The sequence below is a fragment of the Canis aureus genome, chromosome 23 (genome assembly GCF_053574225.1).
Source record: "Canis aureus isolate CA01 chromosome 23, VMU_Caureus_v.1.0, whole genome shotgun sequence".
Taxonomy (NCBI): domain Eukaryota; kingdom Metazoa; phylum Chordata; class Mammalia; order Carnivora; family Canidae; genus Canis; species Canis aureus.
Window position 1 is genome coordinate 33,451,279 of NC_135633.1, and position 24,522 is coordinate 33,475,800.

The 24,522-nt window shown below is 35.1% G+C and overlaps 1 protein-coding gene and 1 pseudogene across 1 annotated transcript in view; both read right to left on the reverse strand.

Moving 5' to 3' along the window:
- Positions 1–24,522, reverse strand: part of TENM4 (teneurin transmembrane protein 4) — a 2,712,352-nt gene that overhangs the window by 2,086,472 nt on the left and 601,358 nt on the right. Inside the window, exon 4 of the mRNA XM_077867222.1 lies at positions 10,432–10,512. The gene's annotated coding sequence lies outside the window, so the exon portion shown is untranslated. The remainder of the gene's footprint in view (positions 1–10,431; positions 10,513–24,522) is intronic.
- Positions 14,861–15,303, reverse strand: LOC144295187 (large ribosomal subunit protein eL28 pseudogene; annotated as a pseudogene).

Genomic DNA, 24,522 nt, shown 5'->3' on the forward strand with positions numbered 1-24,522 from the left:
TGTCTATTTATTTTTATTCTAGATCAATCTGGCTAGATGTTTATCAATTTTACTGATATTTTCAAAGAATAAGTTTTTGGTTTCATCGATTTTCTCTTGTTTTTCTGTCTTCTATTTCATTGAGAGATATTACATTGGATCTTTATTATATTCTATCTTTTTTTTAAGATTTTATTTATTTATTCATAGAGACACAGAGAGAGAGAGAGAGAGAGGCAGAGACACAGGCAGAGGGAAAAGCAGGCTCCATGCAGGGAGCCCGACGCGGGACTCGATCCCAGGTCTCCAGGATCACACCCTGGGCTGCAGGCGGCGCTAAACCGCTGCGCCACCAGGGCTGCCCTATTATATCCTATCTTTTGCTTACCATGCATTTAATTTTCTCTTATTAATTTCTTAAGGTAGAAGCTGAGGTCATTCATGAAGCTACTTTTTTTTTTTTTTTTTCTAAAATAGACATTTAGTGTTATAAAATTTCCTTTAAGTTCTGTTTTAGGTAAAGCCCACAAATTTTTATATATTGTATTTTTATTTTCATCCAGTTCAAAAATACTTCCCGAATTTCTTCTTCTTTTTTTTTTTCTTAAGGCCATGGGTTATTTAGAAGTGTATTTAGTTTTCAAATTTGAGATTTTCCAGGCATCTTTTATTACTGATTTCTAAGTTAATTTCATTATAATTGTAGAAGATATTGTGTGACTTTAATTATTTTAAATGTATTGAAAATACAAGTTCGGGCCAGAATATGGTCTCTCTTGCTAACTTTTTCAAGTGTACTTGAAGACGATGTATATTCTGCTCCAGTTGGGTGGAGTAGTCTACAAATGTTAATTAGGCCAAACAAATTGGTTTTTAGTGTTGTTGAAGTCATCTATAAACTAACTGATTTTCTGTTGACTTGCCCTATTTGTTATAAGTATTCTAGTATCAAATTATGATAATGATTTATTGATTTCTACTCATATTTCTGACAGATTCTGCTTCATATATTTTGAAACTCTATTATTAGATGCATAATAGTTAACAATTGTTATTTCCACTTTGTGAGTTGCCACCTGAAATCTACTTTGTCTAATATATCTACTGCAGCTATTTTTCTTAGTGGTAGCATGACAAGTTTTTCTCTTTTTTTACTTTTAATTTATTTGTATTTTTATATTTAATGTATGTTACTTGTATTTGATATACAGTTTTTATCCAGCTTCACAATCTCTTTTAATTGGGGTGTTCAGTCCATTTATATTTAGTGAGATTATCAAAGTTGGTTTTAAATCTACCATTTTTTAAAAAATTATTTGTTCCATATATTGCTTGTAGCCTTGCTCCTCTTACTATGGCTTCCTTTGGATTAACTAAATATTTTTAATTACTCTTTAAAAAAATTTTTTTTAAAGATTTTATTTATTTACTCATGAGAGACACAGAGAGAGAGAGGCAGAGACATAGGCAGAGGGAGAAGCAGGCTCCATGCTGGGAGCCGAACGTGGGACTCCCAGTACTCCAGGATCATGCCTGGAGCTGAAGGCAGATGCTCAACCACTGAGCCACTCAGGCATCCTTTAATTACTCTTTACCTCAGTTTTTAGCTACACCTCTGTTTTATTATTTCAGTAATTACTTTAGAATTTATAACATATATCTTTGCTTATAGTCTATCTTCAAGTGCTATGATTATACTTCATATGTAAGAATCCATTGCTTCCCTCCTGCCCTTTCACTATTATTGTATATTTTACTTCCATGTACATTATAAAATTCACAATACATTGTTAATATATTTGTTTTCAATAATAATCTTTTAAATATATTCATTTTTTAAGATTTTTTTTTTTTTATTTAGAGAGAGAAGCAGGCTCCATGGCTCCATGCTGGGAGCCTGACATGGGACTCCATCCCGGATCTCCAGGATCACACCCTGGGCTGAAGGTGGTGCTAAACCGCCGGGCTGCCCTTTTAAATATATTTAAATATGACTCTTTTTAAAATAAGTATTTACCCATGTAGTTACCATGTCTGGTATTTTGCATTACTTTTCGTGTGCCTGTGATTTTGTAAATGTATTTGACAACTGAGAACAGTGAAGCTAAGAGACATGAGATGACTTGACCATGGCCTCTGCTGAACAGGTGACATCGTTACTGTAACTTCAAGAACATATATGTCTGCCTTCACTGTCCATTGTTCTTTTCATTGTGCTGAACTTGTTTCTCATTTCCTACATATTCTATTTTCTACGCTTTTTTCAAAATTCAGCATCTGTCTTGAGCTTTAGATAAACAGTATGAGGAATTGCCAGTTTTGCATTACTTTTGAGTGCCATATCTGTAACAATTTTTGACCATTCAGGGCAAATAATCTACCCACACATTAAATACAAGAAACTTGTTTTTTCAAGTCATGACAAAAAAAAAAAAAGTTTAATGGTTGTAGTAGTTTTAGTGATACACATGACACAATTTCCCCATTTAATCAATCCCATCATTTAATCAATGATGTTTAGTATATTCACAGAGTTGTACAACCATCATTACAATCTAATTTTATACACTTCTTAGTGCCAAGAAAAACAACAACAAGAGCAAGGCATCCATCATCAGTCACTCCCTATTTCCTCCCAATTCTCTTCCTTCCTACTCTTAGGAAAACATTAATTTACTTTCTGTCCCTGTATAGTTGTCTATTTTGGATATTTCATATAAATGGAATTACCATTGAAATTGGTATTTTATGATCTTTTTGACTGGCTTATTTCACTAAGCATAATGCTTTCAATGTTCCTCCATGTTGTAGCATGTATCAGCATTTTATTTCTTTATATTACTGAATAATACTCCATTATATAAATATATCATATTGCTATAGCAAACATTTGTGTACAAAGTTTAGTACGGAGACATGTTTTTAATTATCTTGGGTATATAACTAGGAGTGAAGTTGCTAGAAGTCATATAACAATTTTTTTCTTTTTTTTTAAGATTTTATTTATTTGAGAGAGCAAGAGGAGAAAGTGTACAGAGGGAGAAGCAGGCTCCCTGCTCAGAAGGGAGCCCAATGTAGGGCTTGATCCCAGGACCCTGAGATCACGACCTGAACCAAAAGCAGATGCTTAACAACTGAGTCATGCAGGTACTCCCAACAGTTCTATGGTTAATATTTTGAAGACAAGCCAAAGTTTTTTCCAAAGTGGTATGAGGATTCTAGTTTGTACATATCCTTGCTAACACTTATTACTATCCTTACTTTTTATTATAGTCATTCTGGTGGGTGTGGAGCAACACCACATTGTTGTTTGGTTTGCATTTCCCTATTGGGTAATGTTGTGCATTTTACCAGTTGCTTATTTTTCATTTGTACACATCTTTGGAGAAATGGCTACTCATATATTTGCCCATTTTTACTAGTTGTTATTATTATTGTTATTTTATTATTTATTATTGAGTTGTAACAGTCATTTGTATATTCCAAACACAAGACTCTTGCCACATAATTTCCAAATATTTTCTCTAATTCAGTGGGTTTTCATTTTATGGGTATTGTGATTTTGTGAAGTTCAATCTATCTGTTTTACTTCTTTTGTCACTTGTACTTTTGGTGTCATATCCAACACTGCTTAGCAAACAATTTACAACAACCATTGAGCTCTTGGGTCATCCATAAAAAAAAAAAACAAAAAAACAAAAAAATACATGACTCTTACTTGCATGTAGTTTGTTTAGTTGGTGAGACATGCATTTATTCCCATTTACACACAAAATATATAATTGCAAGCTAGTTAGTTATGTGAAAATAAAAAATAACCAGCAGCTATGAGGAAATATAACAAGAGACTAGAAGTGTGTATAGGTGTGTGTGTGTGTGTGTGTGTGTGTGTGTGTGTTTGCTTCAGGAGAAAGTTATAAAGGGAATATTTCCTGATTAAACAATTTTTGAATTGAAACTTCTAAGACCTAAAAGAGAAAGAGTAATGTAGGAAGCTTTCTATACAGAAAGGCATGTTGCCAACTGAAATTGGGCAGTACTGAGTTGCAGAGGGAACAGGGCTGAGACGATCATGAGAAAAAACTGTAGAAGTAAGCAGGGATAATAGATTTATAGATCATGTTAAGGACTTTAGTATTTTCCCTAAAATCAATGTGGAGTAACTGAAGGATGAGTCACTTTGGCTCCAGTATGTAAAAGAGATTTTGAAGAGCATTAGGACCAATGAGGCAAGGGTTTAGGAAGCAATAGCAATCCATTCAGGCAAAAGATGATGGTGACAAGGAGTATGACAATACCAGTGGAGGTGGAAAGAAGTAAAGAAATTGAGGAGATATTTACTTAGAAAAATGATAAAATTGCCCTTGGATAGGATATGTGAGGTACAGTGGTTTATTACTACCTTTGTACTAAAATGAAGGTGTCCTTTGAGTCTTGAGTCTTAAAGTTAGCTTCTCAGGTTCCCAAATATTTAACTGTCCCTTGATAAGACTGAGTATCTGAATTTCTTGCTTTATTCTGCTTCCAAATCTGATCTCATTAACTTGTGAATCTGGTCTTTTCTCCTTTTTTTTTATTATTAGTTTTTTTTTTTATTTTAATTCCAGTATAGTTGACATACAGTGTTATATTAGTTTCAGGTATATGATATAGTGATTCAGCAATTCCATACATCACCCAGTGCTCATCACAAGTGACTCCTTAATCACCATTACTTATTTCACACCCCCCCAATACTTGTTCCCTTCTGGTAACCATCAGTTTGTTCTCTATAGTTAAGAGTCTGTTTCTTGCTTTCTCGGTCTTGCTCTCCCCATTTTTCCCTTTGCCCATTTGTTTTATTTCTTAAATTCCACATGAGCGAGCTCCTATGATATTTGTCTTTCTATGAATTATTTAGCTTGGCATTATACTCTCTAACTTCATCCATTCTCCTATATAGAGACTCCATACGAACTACACATCAGATACAATCCTTGATACAGGTTCCCAAGTACTAATTTTGTATACATACTTTTCTGCTAAATTCTGTGCATTTATCTCTTTAGACTATTTTTCTTCTGGTAGCCATTGGTACAACCTGTCCAACCAAGTTCAATCTTCCAGAACATTACCAGATACTAGATTATATGGCTGGCATGTTTATAGGCAAAATCCTAGAACATGGAGCAGGCAAAGAGAATTTTCCTCTCCACACATTGAAAACCAGTCTCAAGTAGAGATAAGCAAGGCCTGTAATTGACAAGTAATCTTAAGAGCTCTAGAACTGATATGTTTACACAATACAAACATCCTCTGAATTCACAATACTTATTCATCCTCTATTTTCCCAATCAGACCACCCATTCACCACACCCTTTGTGGAACACAATAAAATATCTAATGTCTCTTTCAGATAAAAAAATGGATGAATTTCTTGAAGCTTTAGGGAACATGACATATAATTACCCTCTCCTATAATTTCCTATATTACAACTCTGAAGTTTGGAATGCATATCCCTATAATTACTTCTATATGTAATTACATTTACATAATACTTACATGATTTTATTTACATAAAGAGGTAATGATTCATTTTTCAGAAACTTTTTATATGTTCCAAGCAGGACACATTGGAGCTATATTATTTCTTACATGGAATACTATGAAAAAAAAAAAAGAATATACACATACATTAGCTTGTTGTTAGGCAAGTTTATAAAAATTGGAGGATTGATATTCAAATAGATGTAAGAATGAAGAAGAGTAGAAAAGGCATTCTCTTGTGTCAGAGTGACAAAATACTGTCTCAATAAAGAGATATATTACATCTTAAGTATAATCAACATTAAAGCACTCTGTAATGATGAAGAGATTGAATGCATGGATTTTCCCCCTGGAGTTGTAGCTATTCCACCCCAGATGCATGTAGCACCCAGTGGGTTTCAATGCATAATGGGAAGATTTAAAGCTTTGGAGCCATTTATATCTGGATTCAAATCCTATCTCTGAAACTTCCAGTTGAATGATCTTAGACTAGTTGTTTAATCTTTCTGAGTCTCTTTTTTTCCATCAAAGTTCAGACAATCATACATATACTCCAGAATGCTCCTTAAAGATTAAGTAACTAATAGAAATCAAAGAGTTTGTTGCATAAGGTAGGCAATCAACAAAATGTCATTCCTGTCTTTCAATTATTTTCCTTAGAGAATTTTATGTATCTCCATAGTGGCTTTTGCCTGTTAGTAGTTAAGCCAGGTAATTAAGATTAATTTACAGATGGAACTAATTTCCAAATAATTTCTTTAATATAGAAGTTTTCTTTTCTTTTTTTTTTTAAAGATTTTATTTATTTATTCATGAGAGACACACAGAGAGAGAGAGAGAGAGAGGCAGAGACACAGGCAGAGGGACAAGCAGGCTCCATGCAGGGAGCCCGACGTGGGACTCGATGCCCGGTCTCCAGGATCACGCCCTAGGCCGAAGGCAGTGCTAAACTGCTGAGCTACCCGGGCTGCCCATAGTATAGAAATTTTCAAATTCTAATGAATATCAGAATCCCCTGGAGGGCTTGTCAAACCATTAGTTCCCAGACCCCATCATCAGAATGTTTGATTTAGGTGGTTTGAGTAGGCCCATGAGTTTGTATTTTTCAAAAGTTATGCTGGGGCACCTAGGTGGCACAGTCAGGTAAGCCTCTGACTCTTGGTTTCAGCTCAGGCTATGTTCTAATGTTTGTGAGATCAAGTCCTGCATGGGGCTCCACCTTCAGTGCAGAGACTGCTTGAGTTTCTCTCTCCCTCTCTCTCTGTCCCTCCCTGCCTCAAATAAATAAATCTTTAAATACATTTTTTATAAAAGTTATGTTGATGTTGCTGGTTGAGGACCACACTTTGAGAACTGATACTATATGTTCAACCATTAAAATGATGATTGGCAAAAAGAAAAAGAGAGGAAAGGCCACATTTCCCACAGTGATATTTACTCTATCCTAAACTATAAATATATTCATTATAAGAGTCAACATGATCCTGTAGATGGGGAGTCAGTACAACCAGATACGTCCCTCTCTCAGCATATGACCTAGGGCATGTCACTTCATTAAATTTGGCTCCAGTTTCTCCAACTTAAAATTTAAAGGACTAGAGTAGGTCAATGTCTTTCTTTTATTTATTTATTTATTTTTAAAACTGTGTTCTTTAAGCATGTGGGGAGGAAGTCTTCAGAATAAACCCAGGGATGCATTGGTGGTAGAGTTGAACAGACAAGAATTTGAGCTTTTCCTATCCCCAAGTAGATCAGCTCTTCTTATATAACTTTTATATATAGTATAGATTCACATAAAACAAAACAGAAAAAAAAAAAAAAACAAATCAAATAAAAATTCAAACAAATAATCCAGTCTGAGAAAAACTTTGTGGTAGATCATATCTGTGATCACTTTTACATTAGTTTTCACAGATATTAAGCTCCATATATAGAACACTCTGTACTTCCAGTTTTCTGTACTTATAATGATAATCAATAGTGATAAAACCCAAGACACTGCAAATCTTCAAACTTCAAGCTATCTTCAGGGTACTTTTTAGTGTTAATATTTTTTCTATCTAATTATTTGAAAACAGATAAGCCATCCTTATTCCCTGTGATGACACTATTAATCAATATATCCATACACTACTCTGATTAATAGTCTAGGCAATTCCATGATACAGTTAACAGTTCTGAGTGTTTCCTCTGTGCTACATAGTATACTAAGAGCTTAAAATGTATTACCTATTTCAATCTTTGGAAAAACCGTTTTAAATGATATCATTATTCCCTATCAGTTACAAATGTAGCATCTGTAGCAAAGAGTCACAGCTGGTAAAAGATGAGGACAGATATAATTCTAAATCTACTTGTCTCTAAAGTTTATGCTCTATTTATGCTAGAAAAAGATCAAATATTCAAGTAGTTATCAAATGTGTCAATCGAAACATGTAAATAAATCTCTAATACAAAAAATAATTTAAAAGAACAAAGATACTATATCCCTATGTGAGAGGAGCCCTTTCATACAGTGAATAAAAAGGAGGATTTAAATGGTTTGCCCAGAATCATAGAGGCCGTCTCATGTATCATAAAAATCATTACTTTATTTTATTATTTATTTGATTTTTCAAAGTTTGCAAATGTTAACTGAAAGGCTTATGGTTAAGATAATGTAATTAAAACAAACAAAAGCACAAGTTGCCTAAATGCCATAGTCAAACGTAGTAACACTTTTGAGTTGGAAGTATGGTAAGATTTTGAAGTAGGGAAGGAAAACATGAAACACTGAAAACCACCATAGAGCCACCTTCTTGAACTAATAACCTCTTAATCATGGGTACTGACTCCAGAGATGCTTCATTTTAAACCTCTTAGTTCTATGTGAAGAAACCTTTAATGAAGATTAGCTCCATGGGCCATAATCTAAAGAGACCTAGAAAGTGATTTTGTATAATCTCTGAGCAGGTCAGTAGACAGAGGAACCCTTTTAATCCAAAGACAGTCACCCATCTTCTTATTAACTGTTCAAGCAATTTAGAAAAAAATTAGGGGCCACCCCAAATCACCTTGATCACTATGTCTACTCGAGTTAGAAATCAGACGATATCCCTCTTGAAGTGGTGGTAATTTTCACTGTAAATCAGGGTTTTATAGTTGATCCTGTTGCTCTTCCTTGGGATGTTAACTAACTAGGTGCCCTCCACCAAGTGGGCCTATTCATCTGTATTCTGTGGCTGTATACATTACCTGTTTGCAGCGAGTATTTGTGAAGGCTGTGAGAAGGGATAACCACAAACTTTATGTATAAGTTACAATACAGACAATCCCTGATGTAGGATGGTTTGAATTAGGATTTTTTTTTAACTTTAAGAAGGTGTACAAGTAATACACATCCAGTAGAAACCATATTTTGAATTTTGATCTTTTCCTAGGCTAGTGACATGTGTTATGATATTCTCTCAAGATGTTACATAATGGCAGTGAGCTCGGGCTCCCAGTTGGCCCCAAGATCACCAGGGTACACAACTAACATATTTACACCATCCTATACCCATATAACTATTCCACTTTCCACTTTCACCACAGTATGAAATAGGTTACATAAGGCATTCAACACTTTATTATAAAATAGATTTTGTGTTGGATGATTTTCCCTTACTGTAAATGTTCTGAGCATGTTTATGAGTGCATTAGGTTAGATGTGTTAAATTTATTTTCAACTTAAAGATATTTTCAACATATAATGGATTTATCCAGACATAACATCATGGTAAGTAGAGGAAGATTTGCACTTTTTACATATAAATGAAAACAGGAATCATCTTGGTCTCAATTATTTTAATTGAGAAATTAAATTTAGTTCATTGACACATACATTATGTATTTTTTAAAAAATTTTCTCATGGCCTCATAATTTAGAAATCCCAGTGAAAAATATTAACTAAGGAATATCCTTAGAAACAGGAGATAAACATTATCAATATCAGATAAATTAGATTTCTATTATGTAATCTTCCTATTTTGCCAATTAAATGTCATAAGCAACTGAATCTTACAGAATTTTCCATCAAAAGGCAGAGATACATCTAATAGTAACAAAAATAATAATACACTATAATAATACACTAACAAATAATGTAATCCATTCATAGGCTCTTCTAATCCTTTGTTAATATACTGATGGCACTGATGCACCCAGCATGAAATTCTGATTTTTCTGTTTTCCATTTCCATTTCTCCTAGTCTCTGTCAAAATCACCATCCATTTAGGCAAATAATATTTCATGTTACCAGCATATTAGAGTTCTGTGTCTATTCTCCAGAGTAGACAGTATTGTTTCCAAACACCAGCTATTTTGTAGGTCATAGATCTTTAAAACTTTGACTGGTACCTGATTTCTACTACACAAAAATTTGTATTCCGCCATCTTGAAAAATGCATGCAAAGACTGTGAATATTCAGTTTAATTTGTGGTTTTAACCCCTACATTTTCACATTCAAGCGAAACATCTGTCCTACTAATCATTGTTACTTTCATTTCAACAGACAATGCATTCAAATACTGATTAGAATAAGATGCTGCAAGCTTCCAGTGCATATCAAACAGAAGAACAATGAACACCCAGATTACATTAGAAGGACTGTGACTAAAGACATTTAGACAGAATATGTGTTGATAGGGTAATTATTAGGTGGAGTAAATTGCAATGTAGAAGCTTTAACAAGTACTTGTATAAATAGTTTCTTTTCCACAAAAGAGATCTTGTAGTACAGAAAAAAATGGTCCCTACTTCTAGTAATTTCTAAAATCAATTGCCTCAAGTTCTATTGTAAGAATATTTTTTTTTAATTGTAAGAATATTTTTGAAGTTTCACTGTGATGTGTAGTATATGGATTTAATTTTGAGTAGGTACTTTTTGGTACTGGAAACCATACCTGATTCAGTGATTTCTTCTTCACCACGTGCAGTGAGAATCGACAGAGAATTGATGCGATAAGACAGCTACCTGGAGTGACCTAAAATGAAAAAAGGCATTTTGAAATTAGGGAAAGAAACCTGCAAACTTCAGTAATGATGGCTTCATAATAGGATGTTTTCCAGTCATTCAGCATTTACAGTGTATGCACTGGGTACTGAGTCCAGTTAACTGCGGGCATGGAAATGCAAAAAGAGAGAATGGAAAGAACCTAGCTTTAATGCCACTAAATATTTGTGATATGAATCACAATATATTTGAGCAATTAAAAATAAAAATTCTTTCTGTAGATGAGTTCATAAATTATTTGGGAAGGGAAAATATCACATGAAAATGATCTACTAATTATAGTATTCAAATTAACAAGTCTGAATTATTTCATATAAACTTTATTTTTTATACAAAATTTCTACAAATAAGTTTTGAACTGAAGATGCAATTGAAAGCAAAATGTGAATAGGATGAAAATAACAGCTTCCCAGAAGATGGATTACTTCTGGAGAACTTAAAGGAACCACCGAGGTCATAAATGTTTAACCCTAATTCTAGAGAACAGATGGCCCCTGGAAGAGAAGACATTATAGAAACATACATGCACACAACATAGATACTCACATACATGTAAACATACATATATATACATACATATATGTATAGAGATATGTAAGTTGCTATTAATGGTGTGATATTATGAATGCTATTAGTTTTAGATAGAAATCTGTTACCCTAATTAAAATCCACATTCTATGGTGTTCACTTGGCATCATATCAAAAAGATCAGAGTCGGGATCCCTGGGTGGCGCAGCAGTTTGGCGCCTGCCTTTGGCCCAGGGCGCGATCCCGGAGACCCGGGATCGAATCCCACATCGGGCTCCCGGTGCATGGAGCCTGCTTCTCCCTCTGCCTGTGTCTCTGCCTCTCTCTCTGTCTCTGTGTGTGACTATCATAAATAAATAAAAAATTTAAAAAAAAAAAAAAAAAAGATCAGAGTCAACTACAAGGGGTTCTTTTATACATCTTCATCTTCACCTGAGACTTTGATAATTACCTGATGAATGTCAAAAATAAATTTGCATTGGGGCATGTAAGTGGCTCAGTCAGTTAAGCATCTGACTTTGGCTCAGGTCATGATCCCAGAGTCCTGGGATCAAGCCCCACATCAGGCTCCCTGCCTGGTGGAAGCCTGCTTCTCCTTCTCCCTTTTCCATTCCCTCTGCCACTCTCCCTGCTTGTGGTCTCTCACTCTCTCTCAAGTAAATAAATATTTTTTAAAAAATTTGCATTGGTGAAATTAGTGGATTATTGATTAGCAAAATGACCATTTGAGGTACAAATATACTATGAATGCATAGAACTGAGAATTATGAGATCTCTTTATGTTAGATATGTCTTTAAGAAGCCTATTAAGAAAGTTTATCTTTCCAAAATCTCCTATTTTAATATTGCTATTTCCACAGTAACTGGGAATAAGTTAATGAACACCACTTACAGTAGTGTCAAGCTTAGGTCTTCTATTGTTATCAATTTACATTGACCATCACCTATGGGTAGGTACAAGAAAGTTCACCAAAGGTGATAGCAAACAAAAGATATGGCTAGACAATGGTAACATGAATCAATAAAAATATGAGCCAATGGAATAAAAATCTTATGCTTTGTTGTCTATTGGATCTGTAGTTAACAAAATTACTGATAAACAGAGAGTATTTAAGCAAACTTAATGAGTGACGAACACTAGTATGTGACAATATTCAGACATGTATTTTACATGTGTCCAAATAGCTGAAAATGTTTTGCATCATCTTTCAATTATCTATGATAATGATTCTATATAAGTCATAGCATGATATTTATAATTAGTCATAGCATTATATTTATAATTATAATTCTGCCAACTATAAACACAGCCATCTCAAGAGAGGTGGCTTCAGTGGAGGCCCCTTGTTCTGATGTGACTTGTTGCCATTTTTCAAGTTTGATAACTGAAGTTGTTCAAAATGAACTGCTCTGCAAGACAGAGAAGAATTTGAAGATGCCAGGATATCTGAGTGACAGGCTGAACAAGAAGAGGGAAAGGGATAGCAGTAGTGAAAAAAAAAAGAAGGAAGGAATCAATGAGATTAATAGTCATGACCACAAACTTCCAAATTTTCAGTAAAGCAAGCAAAACTCCCAACTAATGTGATGGGTATATTTTATGGAAATCACTAAAAGGAATTCATTGAAGATGGGGCTGTCACAGTATAGGGCAGTGTAAGCTCCCTGACAATTAGCATCCTTCTTAAAGAAGGGCTTTTAAATTTTATAGGCTATGAAATCCCAGAGTAGTGTTCAAGGAAATTTTGTAGAGATAAAGAACCTCATTAAACATGAAAAAATGTATATTTTAAAACAGTATATATTTTAAATGTATATTATAAAACAGTATTATCTATGCAAAGGAAAAGATTCACACAAATCTCAGTGTGGTAGACTGAGTGACAACTCACTCCTTAAAGATGTCCACATCCTAATTTCCAGAACTTGTGAATGTCCCCTTACACAACAAAGGGGACTCTGTAGATGTGGTTAAAGATGTAAAGATGGAGATATTATCCTGGATCATCTGGGTGGGCTCAAAGTAACCACAAAGATCTTTATAACTGTAAGTTGGGAGGCAAGAAGAAAAGAGAATTTGAAGACGTGAAGATGAAGGAAGGGGCTATGAGCAAACCATGTTGGTAGCCTCTGGAAATTGGAAAAGGCAAGGAGATGGATACCTCATAAAGCCTCCAGAAGAAATGCAACCTGGCTAACACTGATTATAGCTTAAAAAGACCTCCAAAATGCAAGATACTAAATTTGTGTTGTTTTAAGCCATTAAATTTGCCACAAATTGTTACAGCAACACTAAGAAACTAACACACTCACATTAGTAAATTTTGACTGACTAGGAATCAGATCCACAAGTTTTCAAGACATGGCAAAATAGTAAGAAAGGCTATTGCTAAGGCATAGATGGAAAGGAAGATTAAAACCACTGAACTACACATTTTAAAAGGTGAACTTTAGGATGCCTGGGTGGCTCAGTCAGTTGAGTAGCCAACTTTTGGTTTTGGCTCAGGTCATGATCTCAAGGTCCTGGGATCAAGCCCTAAGTCAGGCTCTGCACTCAGTGGGGAATCTGTTGGTGGATTTTCTCTCTCCCTCTGCCTCTTCCTCTGCTCATGCTCTCATGCACTCTCCCTCGATTTCTCTCTCTCTCTCTCTCTCAAATAAATTAATCTTTAAAAAATAAATAAATAAAATAAAATGGTGAACTATATCTCAGCAAAATCAATTTATAATCATTCAGTAACTTGCCTGAATAAAGATTACAAAATAATAGCCAAGTTTTGCTTTAACCTATTGTTTGACTGTTTTAATATAACAGTGATACACATTCCTATTTTTCTGAAAATGAGATTATGATGATGATGATGGTGGTGGTGATGATGACATTAATGATGGTGTTAAGAATTTTGATGAAGATGACAACCAGCTTGCTTATTGTCCAGTCTAGTTCAGGCCCTTTAAGGGTGTCTTCCCACCCTAAAGAACTATAATAAACTAATAAGACAAATATTATATCCATCATGCATTGACCTGATTCTGATCCACTAGCTTTACCCCCTTAGCATTATCCCTTACTTCTTTTTTGACCATCTCCTTTCTTATAGATTTCCACCCAGCTTAAACTCAGTCTAAGGTATTTTTCATCAACTACCCTGAACATTGCTTCACCTCTATTCCAGGGTGACTATGTAAGCTGCCTTGCAAGAGGGCATCCAGTGTCTGGACTCTCTCTTTCTCTATATTGAGATACGGCTGGCCAGTCCACCCCTAAACTGAGAGGAGGATTATGCATCATTATCACCAGAGTACTGGGCATGATTAGAAAGAAAAATGGAATCATGAATGAAGTAGATAGGTCAAGTTGGTGGCGGGAAGGGACAGTATTTGGCAGTGCACACTTGAAGAGAGCAAAGAGCTTGGACCATATCATGGGAAGATGTAAGCTCAGATGATGAGAGTTAATTAGCTACTATGTCCTGCAACTAAGAGTACTATCCTAGATATTAAGGAAAATAGGAGAAAAATAAAACCTGGCTAAGCTTATTGATTTCTTGTTTAAGAGTACTGAATGCAATTCATTAATAAATATTCCCCTCAGGAATCCATTATGAAGATGCATCACAATAAAACAAAGACATCTGAGTCTTCATTAGGATCAACTGTAAAGATTTTTATGAAGCTTGCTTCTTAGATTCACAATTAAGATGATGCGGTCAATAGAAAGCCTAGGAAAATATTTCAAATTTTCTGAGGTATTATGTTTACTTTTATTTGTTTTTAGGTGGTTGACATCTTTATTGCTTTGAAGGTAAGGGGCAAGGACTCAGAAGCTCTTGGTGAGGCAGTGCCTTCCTCCTCACCATCACAAATTTCTGGCTAGGCAGGATGGTGCTGGCTCTGCAAATGCCAGCTATGTGCAGATCTGAGCTGTACTTGTTCTTGCAGATCATGTGCCTGATACTGCTGAGGATGGCCTGGGCATTCTTGCTAATGGTGGTCCACACATAGGAAGTGGTGGGGTTTGCTGGTCAGATCTCCAATTAATGACTACCACTACACATTGGCCATAGGCTGGCAGCTCCATGCCCATAGTCTTGCAGTGAATCAGCTTTTCGTGGCAGAAGGAGTTGCAAGCTTCAGATTATGGGATTCTGTGCTGTATGTCTGTTTGTTCTTCTTGACCAGGAAGTTGGAGCTGTTCTGCATTATCATCCATCCATTGCAAGTGGGCGGACATGGCTAAAACTCCTCTCACAGTAAAGAGGGAAAGAGCTGTTTATTTTTAAGCTGGCATTTAGTGATTGTGATGGACCAAGCATTGTGATAATCACCTTTCGTGAATCATACGATGTAATCATCATAACAAATCCAAACAGTTGGTTTACCTATTCTGTTTTATACCTGAGAAAACTAAAGATCAAAAAACATTAAATAACTTTACCCAATTAGTAAACACAGATAACTTGACTCAGTTCTACGTCTGTTTCACCATAAACTTGTGCTTTAAATTTCTTTGATATATAACCTATATACTTTTTAATACAAATGGTGTACTGAATCTACCACCACCATAATTTCAGCTTTAAAAATAATTTGGATATTTTTTCTTTACATATTGCCTAAGGCAGATTATGTGGAGCACAAAGCAAAATATCTTAACAATTTTTACCGTATTTACTGTTTCATCTTTTCATTTGAAGATACACACTAGAGAAAATGGCTGAATTTTCTCCTTAAGAGAGCTCTTACATTCTTTCAGAATTTTGTTACTCTTGTAAAGGATTATCTTAATTTCAATGAACAAATGGAAGAACTACTGGCAAATCACTAATGGAAACTTTTATCAGATACTCAGTTAAGTCATTAAGACTTAAAATATATTGAAAAGTGTTACCTTGGTAAAGAGAATTATCCAGAATTACACAAAGCTATAACAAATTCTGCAACTTGACTGCATACTAGAAAAGGAATTCAAGATATTAAGAAACACATCAGGTTCAGAGATCTATAATTAATCTTGTCAACGGATATGGCAGGACAGATTCCTATTTAAACGTGCATCTTGATGAGACTTTTCCCTCATTTACTGTATCAGTACAGGGCACATTGGAGACCCAAGGGATCTAAACCCATTACAGTGGTTTTTATAGTCTAGTTCATGCTCATTGCATGCCCTACCTTGTACTTGGCGGCATTAAATATTTAACTAACTGTGACCATGATGTTGTTGAGAAACCAGCAGCTTTTAGTGCATCCTTTATACACACTGTTGAAGAATAAATATAAAACTAAAAACTCTCTAAGACTCCAGGTAGGATAAATGGTCAGGAGATAACATAATCTGTGTTTCGTTCCTGTAACTGAATTGTACTAGAAAGCTTTCTAAATATATGTATGCATCACATTCTATAGCAGCTAGTCAAAGAATCATAAGCAATAATTCCATCATTTAGTTTTAACATATAAATCAATGTGAATAAGAAAGCATGCTTCTATACCTTCAAACTATACTAGAGAAGGTAAATTACTTTGGAAACTGAGAGATGAATTAAATTATTAACAGAAGAAACAGTGGTAGATCAATGAAGATGGAGATCTCTCCTCTTAGCTCAACAAATGAGTGAACTGTGGAGTTTTATTTTGATCAAATTTATTCCCCATTATTCCCCTTTTGGGGAAAAAAAGTTTTTTAAAAAGAATAAAGAATGAAGTTAATTTTTAGTCTTACTCATATGCTTTATAGTAGTTATAGTTCCTTTTTTTAGAAGTTTCTGTTATTAACCATAATTTAGCAGCATGCCACTTTAGGTTGTGATACGGCATGCATTTTATACACTTACATAATTAATGGAACAATAAAGTTAATGGAAAATGAAGTGTTTCTTTTATTAGAATAATACAAATGATACAAAGAATGATTTATTTTCCATCTAATTCTTAACCTCCTGAATCAAAGTAATTTATAATCTGCATGGTGTTAGATAGGTGGAATATGATCTATTCTATGTATTAGAATAGTGGACAATAAAATAAACAAACAAAAATGTCATTAGTAGGTAAAAAGTCTTACTGGATCCAATTAGAAAGACTCTAATATTCTATATAGAAAGCTCCCTGACTTAAAGGAAATAGAATTAATTTTAAATAACTGTTAAAGGACCCATTTTAAACCATTTTCATTTGATTTAAGTCACCAAGCATTAATTTTCTTCATACTTTATTGATTTTTAAATATTTATTTATTTATTTATTTATTTATTTATTTATTTATTCATGATAGACACAGAGATTGAGAGAGAGGCAGAGACACAGGAGCAGGGAGAAGCAGGCTCCATGCCGGGAGCCCAACGTGGGACTTGATCCCGGGACTCCAGGATCACGGCCTGGGCCAAAGGCAGGCGCTAAACTGCTGAGCCACCCAGGGATCCCCCTTTATTGATTTTTAATATTATATTATATACTTATTGCTCTACTTGTTGACTATTTTCTCCACTAGAATGAAAAGTGAGAAATGACCAAAGACCACCCCATGCCTACCATGCAAACAACAAACAGTAATTATTGTTTTTCTCTAGGCACATTGATCCATGGGTCTCTGGACACTTGGGGAGTAAGGGAATAATGGGCATTTATCTGAAAGGTTTGAGAAGTTTTCATAGAGTAGTGTACAATTCTATGTCTTTTCTTATTCAAAGTTATTCTATTTCCCTTTCTACCATAATCTCTTTACAATGTCCTGTCCACTTACTGATTTATACCCTATTCATACTGAAGTGTTTCCATTTCCTAGAATATATCACATGCCTCACTTGTCTCTGGTCCTTTGCATCTAACCTCCATCTATCAGGGTAAGTGTTTTCCTTCAATCATGTTTAAGGTCATTTTGGTGTTATCTCTTTTGAAAAGTCTTCCCCAAGTCTCTAAATCTGCATTTGATGCTCCTGTTATGTGATCCCATATTATCATGGATTTCCCATCCCACATTTACTATTCCTACTTCAGTTGTAACTGTTTTGACTTCTTCAACAGACCAGAAGCTCACTAAAGGTAGAGCCCACAAAATGTTTCTTCATCATTGTGTCTCCATATATTTATTTAGGTCCCTAATAGAAATGTATGTATATATTTATGTGTATATGTACATGTATAGTGGTAAGGAATTTGTGCTTTTTCCAGTGGTAAATGGGACTATCACTTGTCATAGGAAATATTACCATTAATATTCTATGCAAACTGTAAAATGTCAAATTATTTTCAAAATACTTATAAAGAAAAGAAAAGAAATCTATTCATGAAAAATTTCCACTTTATGACAGGTTCTGGCAATTGAGAGGCCGGGTTTTGGTCACCTAGAGAACTCAGGTATAGAGGTTACCATGACCACTTTGGATCCATAGGCTGAGCTGATCTGAGTTTTCATAACACTGGCTCTATGACATAAAAGCTGGTGGCTGTTACAGATTTTCACTGAGGGGAGATAAAATGTGTGCAGTGGCTAAGATGGTCTGAAATAGTAATAGGAAGACCCTAACGTGTTTTTGTTACATTACAATAACGATTCGATATTTGTCCAATGATGATTCTATTTTCTTGCAGAGACATTTAATTATTCTATAAAACATCCCTCCACCATCATATAACCACTTTGTTCTTACTCATCAGCATTTGTATACAGTTCTATGGCTCTCAGCAGCCCTTTTCTTCCTATGAGGTGTTCTAGTCTGTGCTGCTATATAACTTGAACTTCCACAGTCTCCTCTTTCTGTGAGAAATATCTTATAGATAAATGTGCACTTGTGTCACTTATCACACCTTATGTACCTGGAAACTGAGATCTGAATCACTATGCCACACAATTATGATAGTAATTACAAGTAAAGAAACAGGCAACTGCTGGTACAATAGAAGGTGTACGACCTAATGTATATGAATTATGACATGGAGAGGAGTATGACCCAACCCTTTCTGTTTTAATGATCATTAATCGTGTTTTCACTTTTATATCACTTTTACATGTGATATTCTTTGAAGCACAGGATTTTGACCAGTGACAATCAATCAATAAGCTGTGACTGATCTTGGATGAGGAAGGTACCCTTCTGTCTGAGATAGAAACCAATGTGAAAGGAACCCTTATTTTTGAAAACCTACAAAGTTGTCATATACTGAGATTCTTTTTGATATGTATTATTGACACAAGCCTGAGAGGTAGGTACTACCATCCCAGTTTTATAAATGTGGAATCTGAGGTTTAAGTGGAGTCAGAGAACAGCCAGGGAAGGAATCTAGAACTTGGGTCCAGTTATCCTGGAATTCAAAGTCTAGGTAACTGGGGATCAGTAGTGCAGCCAAAGTTATAATTATGGATCAAGGTGCACCATTTCTTCTAAACTGAGATCTCTAGAAGTGCCTCAAAACAGCTGATGAAAACAACAGATATTATTCCTAAGGAAAAAATATTCATTTTTATATATTATTTTAGAGAATTCATGGACTCTGAAATTTACCAACAGATACCTAGATCTTATAATAAAGACTATCTATAGGGAAGAAACCCAGTCTTATTAAACTTTGCTTTCCCCTTGGTATATAAGATCCCTGCCAAGCACAAAATTGGTGATAAAGACTGCTGAATGGAATAAATGAACTAAAGAATGAATGAATAAAAAATATCTTCTATAGTCATTGTTGCTAATTCATATCATGCCTATGTGGGTGTTTGGCTTTATTGCATGTCACTGTATCTCATGTTTTAATATTTATTGGACATCTATTAAATGTCAGGTCCTTATTCATCACTCCATGTGCATTATTTAATGTAATCCTTACCATGGTCATCAATTGCAGACATGCCTCATTTTATTGTGCTTGACTTTATTGTGCTTTGCAGACATTGCTTTTTTTTACTAAGTGCAGATTTGTGGCAAATCTGCTTTGAGCACATCTGTCAGCACCATTTTTTAAGCAATGTTTGTTCACTTAGTTTCTCTAGGTCACATTTTGGTAATTATTGCAATATTTCAAATTTTCTCATTATTATTGTATTTGTTATGGTGATCTATGATCACTGACTTTTGATGTTACCATTATAATTGTGTTAGGGCTCCAAAAATGGTGCCTATAAAAACCAGCAAACTTAATTGTAAACATTGTGTGTGTACTGACTGCTCCATCAACCAGTTGCTCTACTTCTCTCTCCCTATCCTTGGGCCTTCCTGTTCCCTGAGATACAACATTTTGAAATTAAGCCAATTAATAACCCTACAATGACCTCTAAGTGTTCAAATGAAAGGAAGAGTCACACGTTTCTCTCCCTTTAAATCAAAAGCTAGGAAAAACTAAGCTTCCTAGTGAGGAAGGCACGCTAAACGCCAAGATAGGCCAAAAGCTAGGCCTCTTAGAGAAATCAGCCAAGTTCTGAATGCAAAGGAAAACTCCTCAAAGGAAATTAAAATTAAAAGTGTTACTCCAGTGAACATAGGAATGATAAAGCAAAACAACCTTATTGCAGGTATAGAGAGCATTTTAGTGCTCTGGATAGAAGATTAAACCAGCCACAAAATTCCCTAAAGCCAAAGCCTAACCCCCAGAGCAAGGTCCTAACTCTCTTCAATTCTGTGGAGACTGAGAGAGGGTGAGCAAGCTGCAGAAGAAAAGTCTGAATATAGCTGAGTTTGGTTCATGTGTTTTAAGGAGGGATGTCATCTCTATAACATAAAAGTGAAAGGTGAAGCAGCTAATACTGATGCAGAATCTGCAGCAAGTTATCCAGATCCAGCTAAGATAATTTATGAAGGTAGCTCTACTCAACAGATTTTCAATGAGATATAACTGCTTTATAAGGGAAGATGCAATCTAGAACTTTTATAACTAGAGAAGTCAATACCTGGCTTCAAGGCTTCAAAGCTTCAAAAGGACAGGCTGACTCTCTTGTTAGGGGCTAATGCAGGTGGTGACTTGGAGTTGAGAGCAGTGCTCATTTACTGGTTGGAAAATCCTAAGGCTCTGAAGAAGTAAGCTAAATGTACATAGCCTGTGCTCTATGGGAACAGCAAGGCCTGAATGAGCACATCTGTTTGCAACACAACTGTCATTATAATTGAAGCCCCCTGTTAAGATCTACTGCTCAAAAAAACCAAACAAATAAAAAACACACAACAAACAAGAACTCCTTTTAAAATATTACTGCTCATTGACAATGCACTTAGTTACCCAAGAGCTCTGATAGAGATGTACAATGAGGAGGTATTTTTTTTTCTCACAGTTGCTAATACAACAACCATAACACAGTCTATGAATCAAGGAATAATTTTGAATTTCAACACTAATACTCAAGATATATACTTCATAAGGCTGTAGCTTCCATGGATAGTGATTCCTCTGATATATCTGGGCAAAGTAAATTGAAAACCTTCTGGAAAGGCTTCACCATTCTAGATGCCATGCTAACATTCATGGTTCATTGGAAAGGTCAAAATATCAACATGAACAAGAGTGTGGAAGAAGTTGATTCCAGCCCTCATGAATGACTTTGAGGGGTTCAAGATGAGTGGAAGCTGTTACTGTACATATGGTAGAACTAGTAGAAGAATTGGAATTACAAGGGCAGCCTGACAATGTGACTGAATTTCTGCAATCTCATGATAAATCTTGAACAGATGAGAGTTGTTTGTTAAGGATGAACAAAGAAAGTAGTTTTTTGTTTTGTTTTGTTTTTTAAGATTTATTGATTGGTTTGAGAGAGAGAAAGAGAACAAGTAGGGGAAGCAGCAGAGGGAGAGGTAGAAGAAGGCTGGCATGGGGCTTGATCCCAGGACCCTGGGATCATGACCTGAACAGAAGGCAGATGTTTAACCGACTGAGCCAACCAGGCATCCCAAAAGTGGCTTCTTGAGATGGAATCTACTGCTGGTGATGATGCCATGAAGACTGTTGAAATGACAACAAATAGAATGTTACATAAGCTTAATTGATTAAGCAGCAGCAGGGTTTGAGACGATGGACTCTAATTTTGAATGTAGTTCTACTGTGGGTAATAAGCCACCCTAACCTTCAGCAACTACCTGACCAGTAAGTAGTCATCAACATCAAGGAGCAAGACATACCACCAGCAAAAAGACTATAACTGAATAAAAGCTCCGATGAAAGTTAGTTTTTTTTAGTAATAAAGTATTTTTAATCAAGGTATGCATGGGTTTTTTTTTTTAAAGATTCCATTTTTTTACTCTTGAGAGACACACAGAGAGGCAGAGACATAGGCAGAGGGAGGAGAAGCAGGCTCCATACAGGAATCCAATGCAGGACTCGATCCCAGAACTCTGGGATCACATCCTGAGCCGAAGGTAGATGCTCAACCACTGAGCCACTGAGGCGTCCCAGGTATATATGCTGATTTTGTAGCCACAATGCTATTGCACAATTAATAGACTAAGGTATACTGTGAAAATAATTTTTATATGTACGGTGGAAATAAAAATATTTATTTGACCCATTCTGTAATGCTAACATTTATTAAATACTTGTTATGTTCAACACACAAATCCAAAATCTTTATATATATATGATAGGACCATGCTGAAGGCAGACATTTAACCAACTGAGCCACCCAGGGGCCCCTATTTATATAAATAATTTAAAAAAATAGAATACAAAATATGCACAATTATCTCCATCCTGATACTATAAAAGCTATAATAACAGGACTTATGTAAGGAATGTAGGCTTAGAAAAACATCTGACAATGAGAACAAAGTAAAAAAGCCACTAGTATGGACACATTAAAAATGAAAATCTATTAATGTGTATCCAACGTTGTTCAACTCAATTTTCAAATGATACAACCAACAAAAGGTTAATATCCAGAATATATAAATAACTCATACAACTCACCCCCCCTCAAAAAAAAATAATAATCTGATTAAAATGGGCAAAGGACCTTAACAAACATTTTTTTTTTCAAAGAAGATATATAGATGGCCAACAGATACATGAAAAGATGTCTCATATCATTCATCATCAGGAAAATGCAAACCAAAACCACTTTGAGGGGACGCCTGGGTGGTTCAGTGGTTGAGCATCCCCTTCAGCTCGGATCATAATCCCAGAGTCCTGGGATCGAGTCCTGCATTGGGCTCCCCACAGAGACGCTGCTTCTCCCTCTACCTATGTCTCTGTCTCTCCCTCGGTGTTTCTCATGAATAAATAAATAAAATCCTTAAAAACACACACACACAATGAGTTGTCACCTCATACCAATCAGAATGACTAATATCAAAATGACAAGAAATAACAAGTATTGGGAAGGATGTGGAGAAGAAGGAATCCTCCTGCACTGGTAGGAATGTAAATTGATGCAGCCACTATAGAACACAAGATGGAGGGTCCTCAAAATATTAAAAATGAAACTACCATATGATTCTACTGCTGGGAATTACTGTAGGAAAACAAAAATATCATTTGAAAAAATATATGCAGCCTTATGTTTATTGTAGCATCATTTATAATAGCAAAGTTATGGAAGCAAGCTAAGTGTCCATTGATAGTTTAATGGATAAAGAGGTGGTAATATATACATATAATGTATACATACATGATGAAATACTACTCAGCCATGAAAAAGAATGAAATCTTGCCATTTATGACAACTCTTTATGACAACATGCTTGGACTTAGAGGGTATCATGCTAAATGAATTAAGTCAGATAAAGACAAATGACATACTATTTAAAGGTAGAGTGTAAAAGAAAATGTAACAAGCAAATAAATAAAAAACAGAAACAGATTCATAAATACAAAGAACAAACCAGTGGTTGTCAGAAGAGAGTGGGGTGGGGGGGATGAGCCAAATAGGTGAAGGGGATTAGGAGAAACAAAATTCCAGTTATAAAATAAGTAAGTTCCTGGATGAAAAGCACAGCATAGGGAATATACTCAATAATATTGAAATAGTATTGTAGGGTGACAGATAGGGACTACACTTATGGTGGTGAACGTTGCATAATGTATAGAATTGTTGATTCACTATGTTGTGTTCTTGAATCTAATATAATACTTTATGTCTAAAACTAATATAACATGGTATGTCAACTATATTGCAATAAAAGTCCAAAGCAAACTTCAATATTATTATTACTTTAAATCTATTGCACTTCTTCATCATTTAATGTTTAAAGCAACACTGAGATAAAAGTTATACAGAAAAGAATTAAGAATTAGAAAAATGCAATTTGCATGAAAAAGATCCCTTTTAAAAAAGAAAGAGGGGTGCCTGGGGGCTCAGTAGGTAGCATCTGCCTTCAACTCAGGCCTTGATCCCAGGGTCCTGGGATTGAGTTCCATTATCAGGTTCCCTGCTCCATAGGGGGTCTGCTTCTCCCTCTGGCTCTGCTGTTCACCCTACTTGTGCTCTCTGGCTGACTTTCTGTCACATAAATAAAATAAAATTAGGAGAAGAGAG